General features: G+C 35.4%; 1 long non-coding RNA gene across 3 annotated transcripts; it reads right to left on the bottom strand.

Annotated features, from left to right (window-relative positions):
- Positions 1-1,562: 1,562 nt before the first annotated feature.
- LOC145585061 (uncharacterized) lies at positions 1,563-5,020 on the bottom strand. 3 transcript variants are annotated; one of them, XR_014100541.1, is made up of 4 exons: positions 4,288-5,020; positions 2,950-3,032; positions 2,214-2,341; positions 1,563-2,125 (listed from the first exon to the last, which is right to left on the bottom strand). It is a non-coding gene; the product is annotated as an uncharacterized LOC145585061 (long non-coding RNA). The 3 variants fall into 3 exon arrangements; XR_014100542.1 differs by having other exon boundaries at positions 2,214-3,032; positions 4,288-4,402; positions 4,728-5,020; XR_014100540.1 differs by having other exon boundaries at positions 2,214-3,032.
- Between the last annotated feature and the right edge of the window lie 7,395 nt (positions 5,021-12,415).

The following is a 12,415-nucleotide window of genomic DNA, read 5'->3' as shown; positions in this document are numbered from 1 at the left end:
TGGTGAACTAGACTCACTAGTACAAAACTAACCTTATGTAACACCTAAAAAGTGTTACATAAAGTGATAAAAGTGTTATTATAGACAATAGTTAACACTTTATTGGGTGATACTTCCGCCCATGTTACCTAAGGTTTTATGTAACACTTTGGGTAACGTATGGTAACACTTTCAAAAATGGTACTATAACCCCTCTTATGTAACACTTTTTATATCATTAGTATCATCTTTAAAGTGTTACTTTTTATTTATTAGGTAACACTTACTTATCTTAAGTAACATTTTTCAATCATATAGTAACACTTTATCCGACATTATGTATCACTTTTCGAACAAATATAACACCTTGTTGATTATTAGGTATCATTTTTTTTTTGTATATAGTAGCACTTTATTTGATATTATGTATCACTTTTACAAACTAATATAACACGTTATTAAATAATAGGTAACATTTATTTATTTATTTATTTATTATTATTATCATTATTATTATTATCATTATCATTATCATTATCATTATCATTATCATTATCATTATCATTATCATTATCATTATCATTATTATTATCATCAATATTATCATTATTATTATTATTATTATTATTATTATTATTATTATTATTATTATTATTATTATTATCTCAAAAACAAAAGCCATACAACCTACAATAAATTAGTGGGAAGCCGAGATACAATATGAGCCCCCACTCCTCTAGCTATTGCAAATCCTACCCTAGTGAAGATATGAGCTGCAGCACGAGCCCCAATGTCTTGCGTCGTCGAGAACCTTTGTATCCGCTTCAGTAACGCAACAGCTTCTTTCTCTAATTCCCCAAGCGAAGAAAAGGAGAAGGGAATGAAACCATATCCAATCGCCTGACATCGAGCTTCATACTTAACCCGCTTCCGATGAGCTTTATCAGCCACAACCCGCCCAGGAATGAAGTCAGATAGCCCTGACTGTGTCAAAGGAGAAGACCCTGTCAAATCACACAGACATCGCGACCACGATCCCATGAATAAAGTAACACATCCGCGGGTCTGAGGGCCTCGTCGTTCCCTCCGGCCAACCCAATGTCAACCTCTTTTCTCGCTGAAATCCCAGAACGAAAGCAAACATCAACAAGGGTATCCCGAACAACATTATGCCGATGTTTAATACCCACAATACCAGCACAAGACACTGCGTGATCACCGAAAATATCTCCAGCAAAAACCCTCGAACAAGCAGAGCACAATGTCGAGATAGAGAACAATAGTACACCCAACCGATAGGACAACACACAGCGATAAGTCTTGGCGTTCATTGTCTGACCCAACCCTGAAATAGGAACCGCCCGAAGCCAAGCAGAGGTGTGATCACCTTGCTGTGATTTCCATAATGCTGATTGTCGAGGAGTTAAAGAATAAGCAGATTCTGCAGAAGCGGTAACCTTTGTGAAATATTATTATTATTATTATTATTATTATTCTTTACAATATGTAACTTTTTTCCTTTTCATAAATATAAAAAAAATAATAAGTGTAAAAAAAATTAACATTTACAACAACCATGAATGTGAAATTAACACATACAATAGACAATAATTTGAATTGATAAAAATTTCATGTTTTCTTTGGAAAAAGTCCATAAACACCAATTTTTTGTTTGCCTGAAGTCCTAAACAATTTCATAAACAAAATAAAAAGAAAGTGAAGTTTGGTCTCTATCTTAGACCACCAAATTCACAAATATGTTAAGCAAAATAAGTTGGAGCAGTAGCAGCAGCTAGCAGTAATAACCGATAGCAGTCCCTAATAGTAACTGCATTCAACAATACCAGGCTAGCAGCAACAGTGGCCGCTAGTAGCAACTTGCAATAACAACAGTCGACAGTACTAGGCTAAACGTAATAGCAGCTAGCAGCAAGTTGCAGTAACATTAGTTAGCAGTACGAGGCCAACAAACAGCAGTAGCTGACATCAATAACATCAATATACGTCAGTACCAACAACAACAATAACAGTAACATTGGAAGCTACATATACGCTAGCATGTTTTTGTGGCTCTGTAGTATGGCGGAATTATTTGATTCCATCGTCTCCGAACTTCCAATGCTCCAACTCATGGTATCTCACTCCCCTGTTCATAAATGGAAGAGCATCAGTAAATAATATAATTAGAATTGAAAAAAGTATAAACTGATAGTCTAAGAGTAAATGAAATGTACCAGGACACGACCAGGTTTCTTACAACCTAAGTAAACTCGAGGCTTTGAACAATGCCTAATCAATGTTTTTCTAAATTAAATTTGCTGCAATTTATCACCGAAAGATACGCCCAAGATGATAGCACTCCCTAAAAGATAGGAAAAGCTGCTTAAATAAAAGATGTGAGTGTAAAAAGAAGCATCCAAGCAATTTTTTTATTAGAAAGGATAACTATCAAAATTCTATATGCATAATTTCCAATGGCATGGACATAAGAGCGATAATCACAAGTTATAACTAAAATTATGAATCATGTCCTGAAAGTCGCAGTAGCTATTATTACTCATGCCTTTAAACAAATAACAACCAACATCCTCCCCCCCTAACACCACAAAAATACTACAGGTCCATTGCACCTTGTTAATGAACTGTTCAGTTCTAACCAAAACTCAAGAAGTCCATTCCTGTATAATGGACTCACAATGATACTACATACTAGCACTAAAATATGAATTGAGCTCTAATTTAATGCTAAAACTGCACAAAGTTTGTTATCATCGGGCAGGTCATTATATTTACCCGTAGAGGTTTGGAAAGTACATCAAAAAGATACATTTATTTGAAGATTTTTGCAGAACTTGGCATCAGTAACTAAGATCAAGGTAATAAACACCATGCCATACAAGAAAATGAAATGAATTTACCCAAGATCAACAGGCAAAGATACAAGAATATACAAAAATGGAAAACACTGACCACTGCTCCATTATCAAGCTGTTTTGCTACAGTAATGTACTCTTTCATCATATCCTGCTTGATTTATTTCTCCACCTTAACTCCTAAAGGTTGATAAATCTGATTATTATAAGAATTGTTTCACAAAATCACCGGAAAACTAAGGCAAATAAGTTGGTAAACAATACAGAACACACTAAATTATGGATTAATATCAAAACATGATTAATCTAATGAGGGGAGGAGAAGGCCGACAATGATCTTGTCTTCACCTTCTGTATAATAGAGTGTTAGACTAAAGTGATAACCAACTACACCACGAGGTCCACGATAACATTTGATGAGAAACACAAAAATTATGTGACACTAACATAAAATTTCATTAAAAAAAACAGTAATAAGTAGATAACAACTATACCACAACCCCATTGCAAGAGTAGAATAAGTTATATTGTCAAATCCTGAGTTAGATAGTCAGAGTGTTAAAATTGGATATTCCCTTGCAAATTTCAACTCAGAAAGAAATCCGTTTGCAACCTTATTTTACCATTCGTGGCATAGAATGTGTGCGAAGCCATCAGCCAAGAGGTATACAAAGACCTTTTCTAGAATTGAATAACTAGCACTCCAGCATTCCAAAGAGCTCAAGGCCAAAAAAGAAAGCAAATTGAAGGTATAAAAGGCGCAAACTTCTAAAATCAATAGCGAAAGAACAAAATCAAATTGCTGAACTAGGAAAAATACAAAGTACTCCCATTGAACTTATTAATTAATATAATAGTGTGGATAGATACAAAGTATCATATATTCTTAATACAAATATAAGCATTAATGTTATCTAATATGGACTGGAGTATATAAAGATGAATTAGAGTAAGTAGCAAATTGGTTAGTAACCTCTAATATTTGCCCAAATTGTTTGACTGATTTTAAGTTGATTACATTCATTACATTTTAGTCCTTACTACGTATCATATACTCCAGTATCTTAGGCAAATTTTTCTCTATTTATTACTTCGTATATTTTAGTGCTTACTACAGTTCATTTTTACTAACCAATTGCTACTTACTCTAGTATCATATATTCATAACCCTATCTAATTTTCTACTTACTAATTATCATATACTCTAGTAGTCACATAAATCTAAGCAACTCTTGTCAAATTTCCATGATAAAATTTCAATAAATCAATGTGGAAATTCAGCAAACAAGTGTTGTAGTGACTACACTTAATTCGACAAATATCATCAAATATTGACACAATTGAAGCTAGAATTAATTCAAACAAATAAAATTAACCCAATATCATAATAAGAGCTAAATATTTTTAAAAAAAATTATAGAAAAAAAAAGCAAACCTTCCCGAAGTAGTGGTTTTCGGAGTAGTAGGAATATCAGCATGCTTGAATATCAAACACCATTAAAATTGATTGCTGCATCTATTTCACCAAAATTACTTGGATTCTCCACAAACTTATGAGGAATAAATTTTGAAAAGAAAATAATTAAATTAAAATTGGTTAGATTAGTCAACAAGATCAAATTACAAGGTAAATGAAATCAACTGTTATTGAAAAGAAGAAAAATAAGAAATCCCAGACTCATCTAAATGTATATTTAAACCAATTAAGATGCATTAAAAATTCAGTATGAAAATAGGGAAATTAAACATGTTAACAGGCAAATTCAACATCAAATTATGAAATCATCAACAAGATTAAAGAGAGCGATTTGAAACTCTAACTTCACGTAGCTCAAATTCTTGTTGATAATGAAAGAGAGAGGGATCTAAACTAACCCTAACCCTAACTTTAAGGTGGAAGCCACTGATAATGGAGGCCAAATGGTTGCAATTGCAGTCTTTGGAGGTGACAATCGGTATCTCTTCAACTTGGAGCGCGGCCTGTTGTTTAAGTCTTCGACTTAGAGCACGGGTTGCAATAGAGGTAGGCTCTAGTGGATGGGGGCTACAGTGGATTACTGGCAGAAAGAAGGGGGTAGCGATGGAAGCCAAGGAAAGGAGGTGCGGTGTAAACAAAGGGACAATAAAAGCTTGAGGGAGAAATAAGGAGGAAGAAAGTTACAGGGAGAAAAAATAAATACGAAGTACTATTTGAGCATATAAAAAAATAAAATATGAAAAAAGTAAAACCTAAGTAAGAGTTCGGTGCACAAGGAACGTGATATGATTGATAAAGATCTTAACATTTAAGCTAATTTGAAGTCTTTTGTGATTGGAGGTTCGTCAAGTAGACAAACAAACTATCGTTCTAATTCAAGTGATTAAAGACACTAGGGAATAGGATCCATTCAGCCATGGCAATTAGGCAAATTGGGAGTAAAATAGACAAGAGATAGCAAATACTATATGTAAGATCTACCTCATTCAATTAGGAAACAACTCACACTACTAAACTTAGATCCCTCATTAGTTTAGCAATAGAAGATACATAATCGAATTGCAATAAGTAATGAAATACTCAATTTACATTTCCATGTCAAACTAAGCATAACATGCTATCGCTCCTAAATCAAGGGTAGCTAATCTTATCATGAAGAACTAACAAGCAATCTCATACAATCAATTTAATCGCAAATCAAACATCAATACTTCTCCTAAGTTTACATAACTAACCATTAGGTTGAGCTTCACTCAACCCCTAGCAAAGAGGATAACTCACAACTTATTTTAAGTTACATGCAAACAAAGGTTAGGGTTCTAACTAGTTCAATAATTGGGGAAAAGTGATTAACCAATGATAAAACTATAATCCAACAACAAATTATCAAGAACTAAACAGACTTAACTAACATGTAATAACAAAATAAAATTAGAAATTAAGTAGAGAAAAGTAGAAAAAGTTACTAATTGAAGCTCCAAATGTTGAGTAAAATGTGTTGAATCTTGAGAATAATCCTTAAAACTAGCTATTACAATGATTAATTTGAGGAAAACTAAGCTAAATTACCAAAGTGGATTGTTTCAAACTAAGAGAAGAGGCTGAAAACTATACTACCGCTGTCTATATTTAAAAAGAACTAAAGGGGCAGTATTTATACTCCCCAAATTACATAGTTGCACATAATGTTTAGCGGACCAAAATAGTAAAAGTTGCACATAATAATAAACGGAGGTAGTACTAAAAGTCTAAAATTCTATAAAAATGAAAAATCAGAACAAAAAAAAAAAATATAATTACACATAGAATTACTGGATTTAGCATCCCTGATGAACAATCCACAAGCAATGTAAGAGGTTAATTAATCTTAATCTTTTACCTTTCTAGATCAAATTGTTGATTGATATTATTGGTTTTGTAGAAATATAGTGATTTGATGGGAAAATGTTAGGTGCTAATAATTTTACCAGTGATTAATTTGGGAGAAAATTAATCATTAAACATTTCTCTAATCGTTTGATAGACTGATTAAATGGCAGAGAAGGGTAAAAGTCTTAAAAGGTTTTATCGAGTTTCTGGGTATAAGATGATAACCAATTGAAAATTGCAATAAATGAAATTTCAAAGTTTTGACAACTTTAAGGGAATTGCAACGCATTGATAGGGGTAATTAAGTTCTAGGAATCTGGTATAATTGTGTTTATTTAGCTCTGATGCGTGTGCATACAAGAAGTCAGAGGAAATGGATTATTTTTTTTAACAATTGGGCTCCAAAAATGTTGGGCCCTCAATAATATGGGGCCCTGTGCTAAGGACCTATTTGTACAAGCCCTTAGCCGGCCCTGAATAAATACATGATCAAGTTGTCCCCACTATGCCTAATCATCCGCACAACAAAGTTAAATACATGCCAATTGTAGACACCTAATTGTGTCTCCCCAAAAACAAAACCAAGTGATGAGTACCTTTCACGTCATTTGATTATCGAACGAAGTTAAAGTGTGAAAAGTCTGCGGTGGTTTTAATAACTTTTGTTCTTTCTGTTTTTTGAAAATAAACTCTATTTATGAAAATTTCCAGTTAAATTTAGTTTGGTCCGTAATAAGGGTCCAATAATGGTGTAGTTAGATTGGGATCAAAAAGAGCTTTCCAACGATATATTATAAGCCTAATTCCGATGAATAATGAGGAAGTTATGGCCAAAATACAAAATTGGGCCTGAAATGGTTTTATGGCCCAATGATCTAGTGGAGGGCTCATTAATTAAAATTGCTAATGTTATTAGGATTGATTTTAATCTTCTAAGAATAATCTAGAAGGTTGTTTTGAGTTCTAATGAGATTAAGATTAATAATAATGTCTTTTATGAAAATAAAGAATTTTATTTGGATTAAAACAAGTGTTTTTAAAGAGATTAAAATCTGATTTTCAAAGATAAGTGCGGACGTTGTTAATCGAATTTAATTAGATTAAGGATTCCATACGAGTTTTTAGAAAACACGTGAATCAGCACGAAACGACAAAGTCAGCGCGCAACGCAAGTCTGTCGCATCGCGCTGGACTCTGTCGTTCTGCGACAGAGGCAGTTTTACTCCTAATAGGATTCAGACCTTTTCTGATCATTTCCGGATCGAATTTAATTAGACTAAGAATTCCGTACGAATTTTTATAAAACGCGTGAATTAGCGCGAAACGACAAAGTCAGCGCGCAACGACAAAGTCAGCGCGCAACGACAAGCCTGTTGCATCGCGCTAGACTCTGTCGTTCTGCGACAGAGGCAGTTTTACTCCTAATTGGATTCGGTCTTTTACGGGCTATTTTCTCTATAAATAGGGTCAAATTTCCCTGTTTTTATTCATCAACAATATTCTATTGTCTTCTCTATCAAGCTAATAGCTTTCCTTTCTCCCTTTTCTAGGCCTATCCATTTTACAAACACAATACTGCATTCACAAGTTCTAGACACACCTAGCCAAGCTCAAAGTTGCCTTTGCCCTAGACGTGAAAGGTTGATAATTTCTGAGGGTTTGGTCCCAAATCCCTATTCAAATTATTTCAATTAATTATTTGATTTAATATTTTCCTTGAAGTTACTAACGTGTTTATTGTTTTGATAGAAAGAGATACGAGGCATCAAAGTAAGTAATTTAATTGCGTAATTATTCTTTTGATATAGAAATCATGTTCCTTATATCATATTGATTCCTAGTATCATGTTAGGATGCTTTTATTGCTTTCTAGTGTCATGCTTAAGTTGCTTCTTATTTTCTTCTATCATGTTAGTATCATGTTAGGGATAAAACTTTGATCTTTAATGTTTAGTGACATGCTAGGATTTATTATTATTCTTGTTAGTATCATGCCTAGGATCTTGCTATTATTACACTTTGATGAGATTGAGATTATTATGATTATGATGATTGTTGTTATTATGTTGCTTGATATTATATTGTTGTTATTGCTTGATCACGCCCTCTCTTGCAAGTTTAAAGGGAATTTGTACTTATAATCACGCTTGATAAAATAATTAATAATCTTGTTTAGGCTAATGTGATTATAATTCAAGTGATCGCCAATAATAGATTTGTTTGTGCATTAATATTCAACCAATATAGATTATACCGGTTTAGAATTAATATATTGATTGTATGTTAGTCAGAAAGCGCACATGAATACGAGAAGAATAAAGTAGAGGCCTATTTTTAGGGCAGGTTCAATCTCTTTTAGGTTGGATTTGTACCTTCATCCCCAAATATCCAGTCATGGTTCCAGACCACTATGGAATTAGCGATCTCATGGATCGTGAATGGGTGTAACCTTCATCCTGTGCATGGTTTACAAGTTCCTAAAACTTGTTAGCGACTCTTTAGCTCTAGCTTCCTTCCCTTTGGACGCCACCATACTTAAGTGTATGATCACAGTGGGGCTCAAGTGTAGGATGCTTGAAATATTCCCTATAGTTTTTTGGCGACTCCACTGGGGAGGATTTCTATTTTAATTCCTAAAATTTATTTTGGCAATAATTTAGAATGAGTGGATGAGACTCGAAACGTTCTAAGTATTCATGTGTGTAATTTTGATTGACATTATTGGCATAAGCATAAAAAGGTCCGCATTGGATAGACCATCCGTAATGCGTCAAAAACATAGGATTTTTACACGTAGGAAATTTGGGAAATATCTTTCACAGCTAGGATCGAAATAACGCTGCAAAAAACTGGAAAATTCAAAGATCAGAAAGCTTCTGAGGCATGTAGGAACTGGAGCTGAGAAAACAGAGCCCGTCGTAGTGCGATGGCTCTGTCGCTATGCGATAGCAATGTCGCGTGGCGACAGGGTCATCGACTCGCGACAGAATCTGTTGTCTCGCGATATGTTCTTCCGTACCGAGCCAGAAATCTACCTTCTATTTTCGCCGAGTTCTAGTACTGTTTGCTTGATTCTACTTCCTGATTAAGTTTTTCTCAATTTTTCAAACCCATATGTGTTATACATATGGCCATAACCCTCTGGGAATTCACGCTCCATCTACATAATCGAACGCTCACGGCAACGAAGGGTACATCCGAGTTTGTGAATTCACCAAACTGTGGAAGCATGTTTAACTTGTAGGGTCCCATCCTCACGCGCCAACCCTTCCAAAGGTAAGGCTTCCGCGCAGTTCATATGGACTCATAACCATGGACCCTCTTTGACTAACCCTTATCCTGAACTTTAGAGAACTAGAGCCATAGTTAGGTTGCAAACTCATTGCATCATATTGTGCCTACTTGACTACTTGTGTTTGAGTTTAAATAAACTGATTAATGACCAAAGGACTTTTCTTAATTAATTAACCAATTAATATGGGTTTTTAAAGTCTAAATAAATTGATCGAACCTAACTTAGTACGTCTATAGGAATTTCCCTCTAAGCTAGAATACTAGAAACAGGACCAGACTGACGTTTATTTTCTGACGCCAAAGTTTGGCCTGTGGCGCAACACTTTAGTGTCTGGCGTGACGCGACAGAAATGGCGCGCCGCGACAGGGAAGGCGCATCGCAACAATTCCTTCATTTGTGCGACGGTCCAGTTTTCTACCCGAGTCCTCACGCCGAGTTTGTTTAATCAATTTATTAATGACATAAATAGTATTGAGTCCTTAATTAAGTCTAGGCACATAGTCCCATGATCTTACACAAGAGTCAAATCATGTCACTTTCACTCACTTCTAAAGCACACTTTATATGTATGTTACACCTTGATCATGTCTAGAGAGTGTTGTGTGCGCGTGTTTTCCGTCATTTTTTGTAGGGGGGTAAGTCGGATATTAATCCTCCAAACATAACCATGCTGTTTGAACCGTTTACTTGATTCCCAAAGATATAAACCTATTTTTTCCTTTTGCCTTCAAAACCAATAAAGTCAAAGTCAATTTGAGTCAAGTCATTAAAACAAATATGGTTTAATTTACAGTACTTGGTCAAGAAGAGAAGGACGATTAATCAAGGACAACACCTTCGTTCAAGTTTTACTATTTGATAAGCGCATCAGACACAGAAAAAAGTTCATACTAATGGCAACCCAACAAGAAGTCGATGAGCTTAGGCAAAACCTCGTTAACTTGACCGAGATGATGAAGACCCTTGCTCTTCAAGTTATTGACCCTGCGAAACAACAACGAATGGAGCGAATGGAGGAAAGCTTGAGCAAGCTTTCCAATGATTATAAGTTCCAAGGGATTAGCTCACAAGGGGTCTTAGTGGACAAGGAACTTCTTTCGCAGAAGTTCAATGCTAGTGACATCCCTAAGTTTAAACCAACTGACAACCCCTACTTTCACCTAAAGGCCTTTGAAACCATAATGAATATCAAGGGGATTGACAGGAAAGTTTTCCACACTTTATTTTCACTATCTTTAGAGACCGTTTGGCAGTAATGGTTCTTCTCCCTTGAAAAGGAGAAAACCTCTTCTTGGGATGGCATAGTAAACGCTTTCATAGATAGATACAAATGTAACGTCCAAGTCGAAACTGACCACAGAGAGCTTGAGATGTTGAAACAAATAGAGAATGAAGGTTTCACTTCTTTCTTTAACAAGTGGAAGGAAACTTCCGCTAAAATGGTTGAGGTGCCAACTGAGAAAGAATATGTAAGGATGTTCATTAAGAATCTCTAGGAAAAGTACTTTAAACATCTCAAATATCAAAGCAACTTGAATACTTTCAAGGCCGTCTATGACGTAGGAATCAACATTGAAGACAACCTTGCAAAGCAAAAAGCTGCTAACAACTCCAAAAGTGGTTTGGATCGGAAAGAAGAGCGACAATCCTTCTTATTCCAAAACTACCCACTCAAATAATGTTAGCACCTTTAATCTGAACGAGGTCCTGGCTATGAATAACCAAGGACAAAAGAAGCCATTTAGGAGAAACTTCACACCTATTGGCATGAGTTATAACACCGCATTTGATCGCTTACATGCAAAAGGTCTTATAACTCCCATTGTACCATTTGCGGACCCACCAGTCGAAAAGAGAACGGATAGTTGGAACCCCAATGCACACTGCAAGTACCATCAAGGCAGGAGCCATCCTACTAAGAATTGTTGGAAGCTAAAGGAAGCCATTCAAGATCTCATTGATAACAATAAAATTCCATTGCCCCCTGCAAGTAAGAAGCCAATTATTAATAACACTCCACTTTCAGACTCCTTGGCTATTTCTGATGAGGAAGATCATGTCGATCCAACAACCCTCATTAAACCGCTTGAAGAGACTCTTTCCATCGAAGAAGAAGAGGAAATCTTTTTCGACGCCAAGAAACACACTATAGGTGAATCGCCAGCCAGTAAAGAAGAGGTATGGCACCTCATAAACACGCTGAGAGAGGCAATTGATACATGTCGCAAACTCCTTGACCGTCTAAAAAGAGTTCAAAATGAGAGCAATGTGGAAAAGACGACAATTGCTAAGCTAGTGAGAGAAAACCATTTTCTCTCCAAGTAGTTGAAAAACCCAAAAGGAGCAATAAACCTTATACTCCAATTAGAACCTCTTATGCAAACATGTTTCAAAAGCTCCTCGAGAATGAAGATTAAACCTCTCGAGCCAAGACCTTTTGAATCGCTAAAAAGGACAGATAGATTCTATTGTCCATTCCATCAATCTAGGGGGCACACCATTGAACATTGCTTCAAGTTGGAGGATCTAGTACAAGGACTAATTGATAGCAAGAAGTTAGTCCAAATAACTTCAGAGAAAGATGCTAGCATCAATGGAATTTGGGAAAGCGATGATGAAGATGTCTACCTCAAAGATTTGGAAGAAACTTCACTTTCCACAATCTATCCAGTAGATGATATGTGGGATGAAGAAGACTCGCCCATAGACGTCCTCACAAGATCAGGGAGAATACAACCTCCCATTACAACACAACCTATTCCTACTCCCCAACAAATTCCCATACCCATCATAGATGACAATAATGTTGTAAAACAACTCAAGAAGACTAAGGTTGAGATGAATGTATGGAAATTGCTAGCCACATCCCGTGAGCATAGAGTTGTAGTAATGGATGCTCTGGCTAAAGTAGGGATAGATTCT

This window comes from Chenopodium album, chromosome 16 (assembly GCF_948465745.1).
Source record: "Chenopodium album chromosome 16, dcCheAlbu1.1, whole genome shotgun sequence".
NCBI classification, from domain to species: Eukaryota; Viridiplantae; Streptophyta; class Magnoliopsida; order Caryophyllales; family Amaranthaceae; genus Chenopodium; species Chenopodium album.
This window is presented reverse-complemented; position numbering and strand designations above follow the sequence as displayed.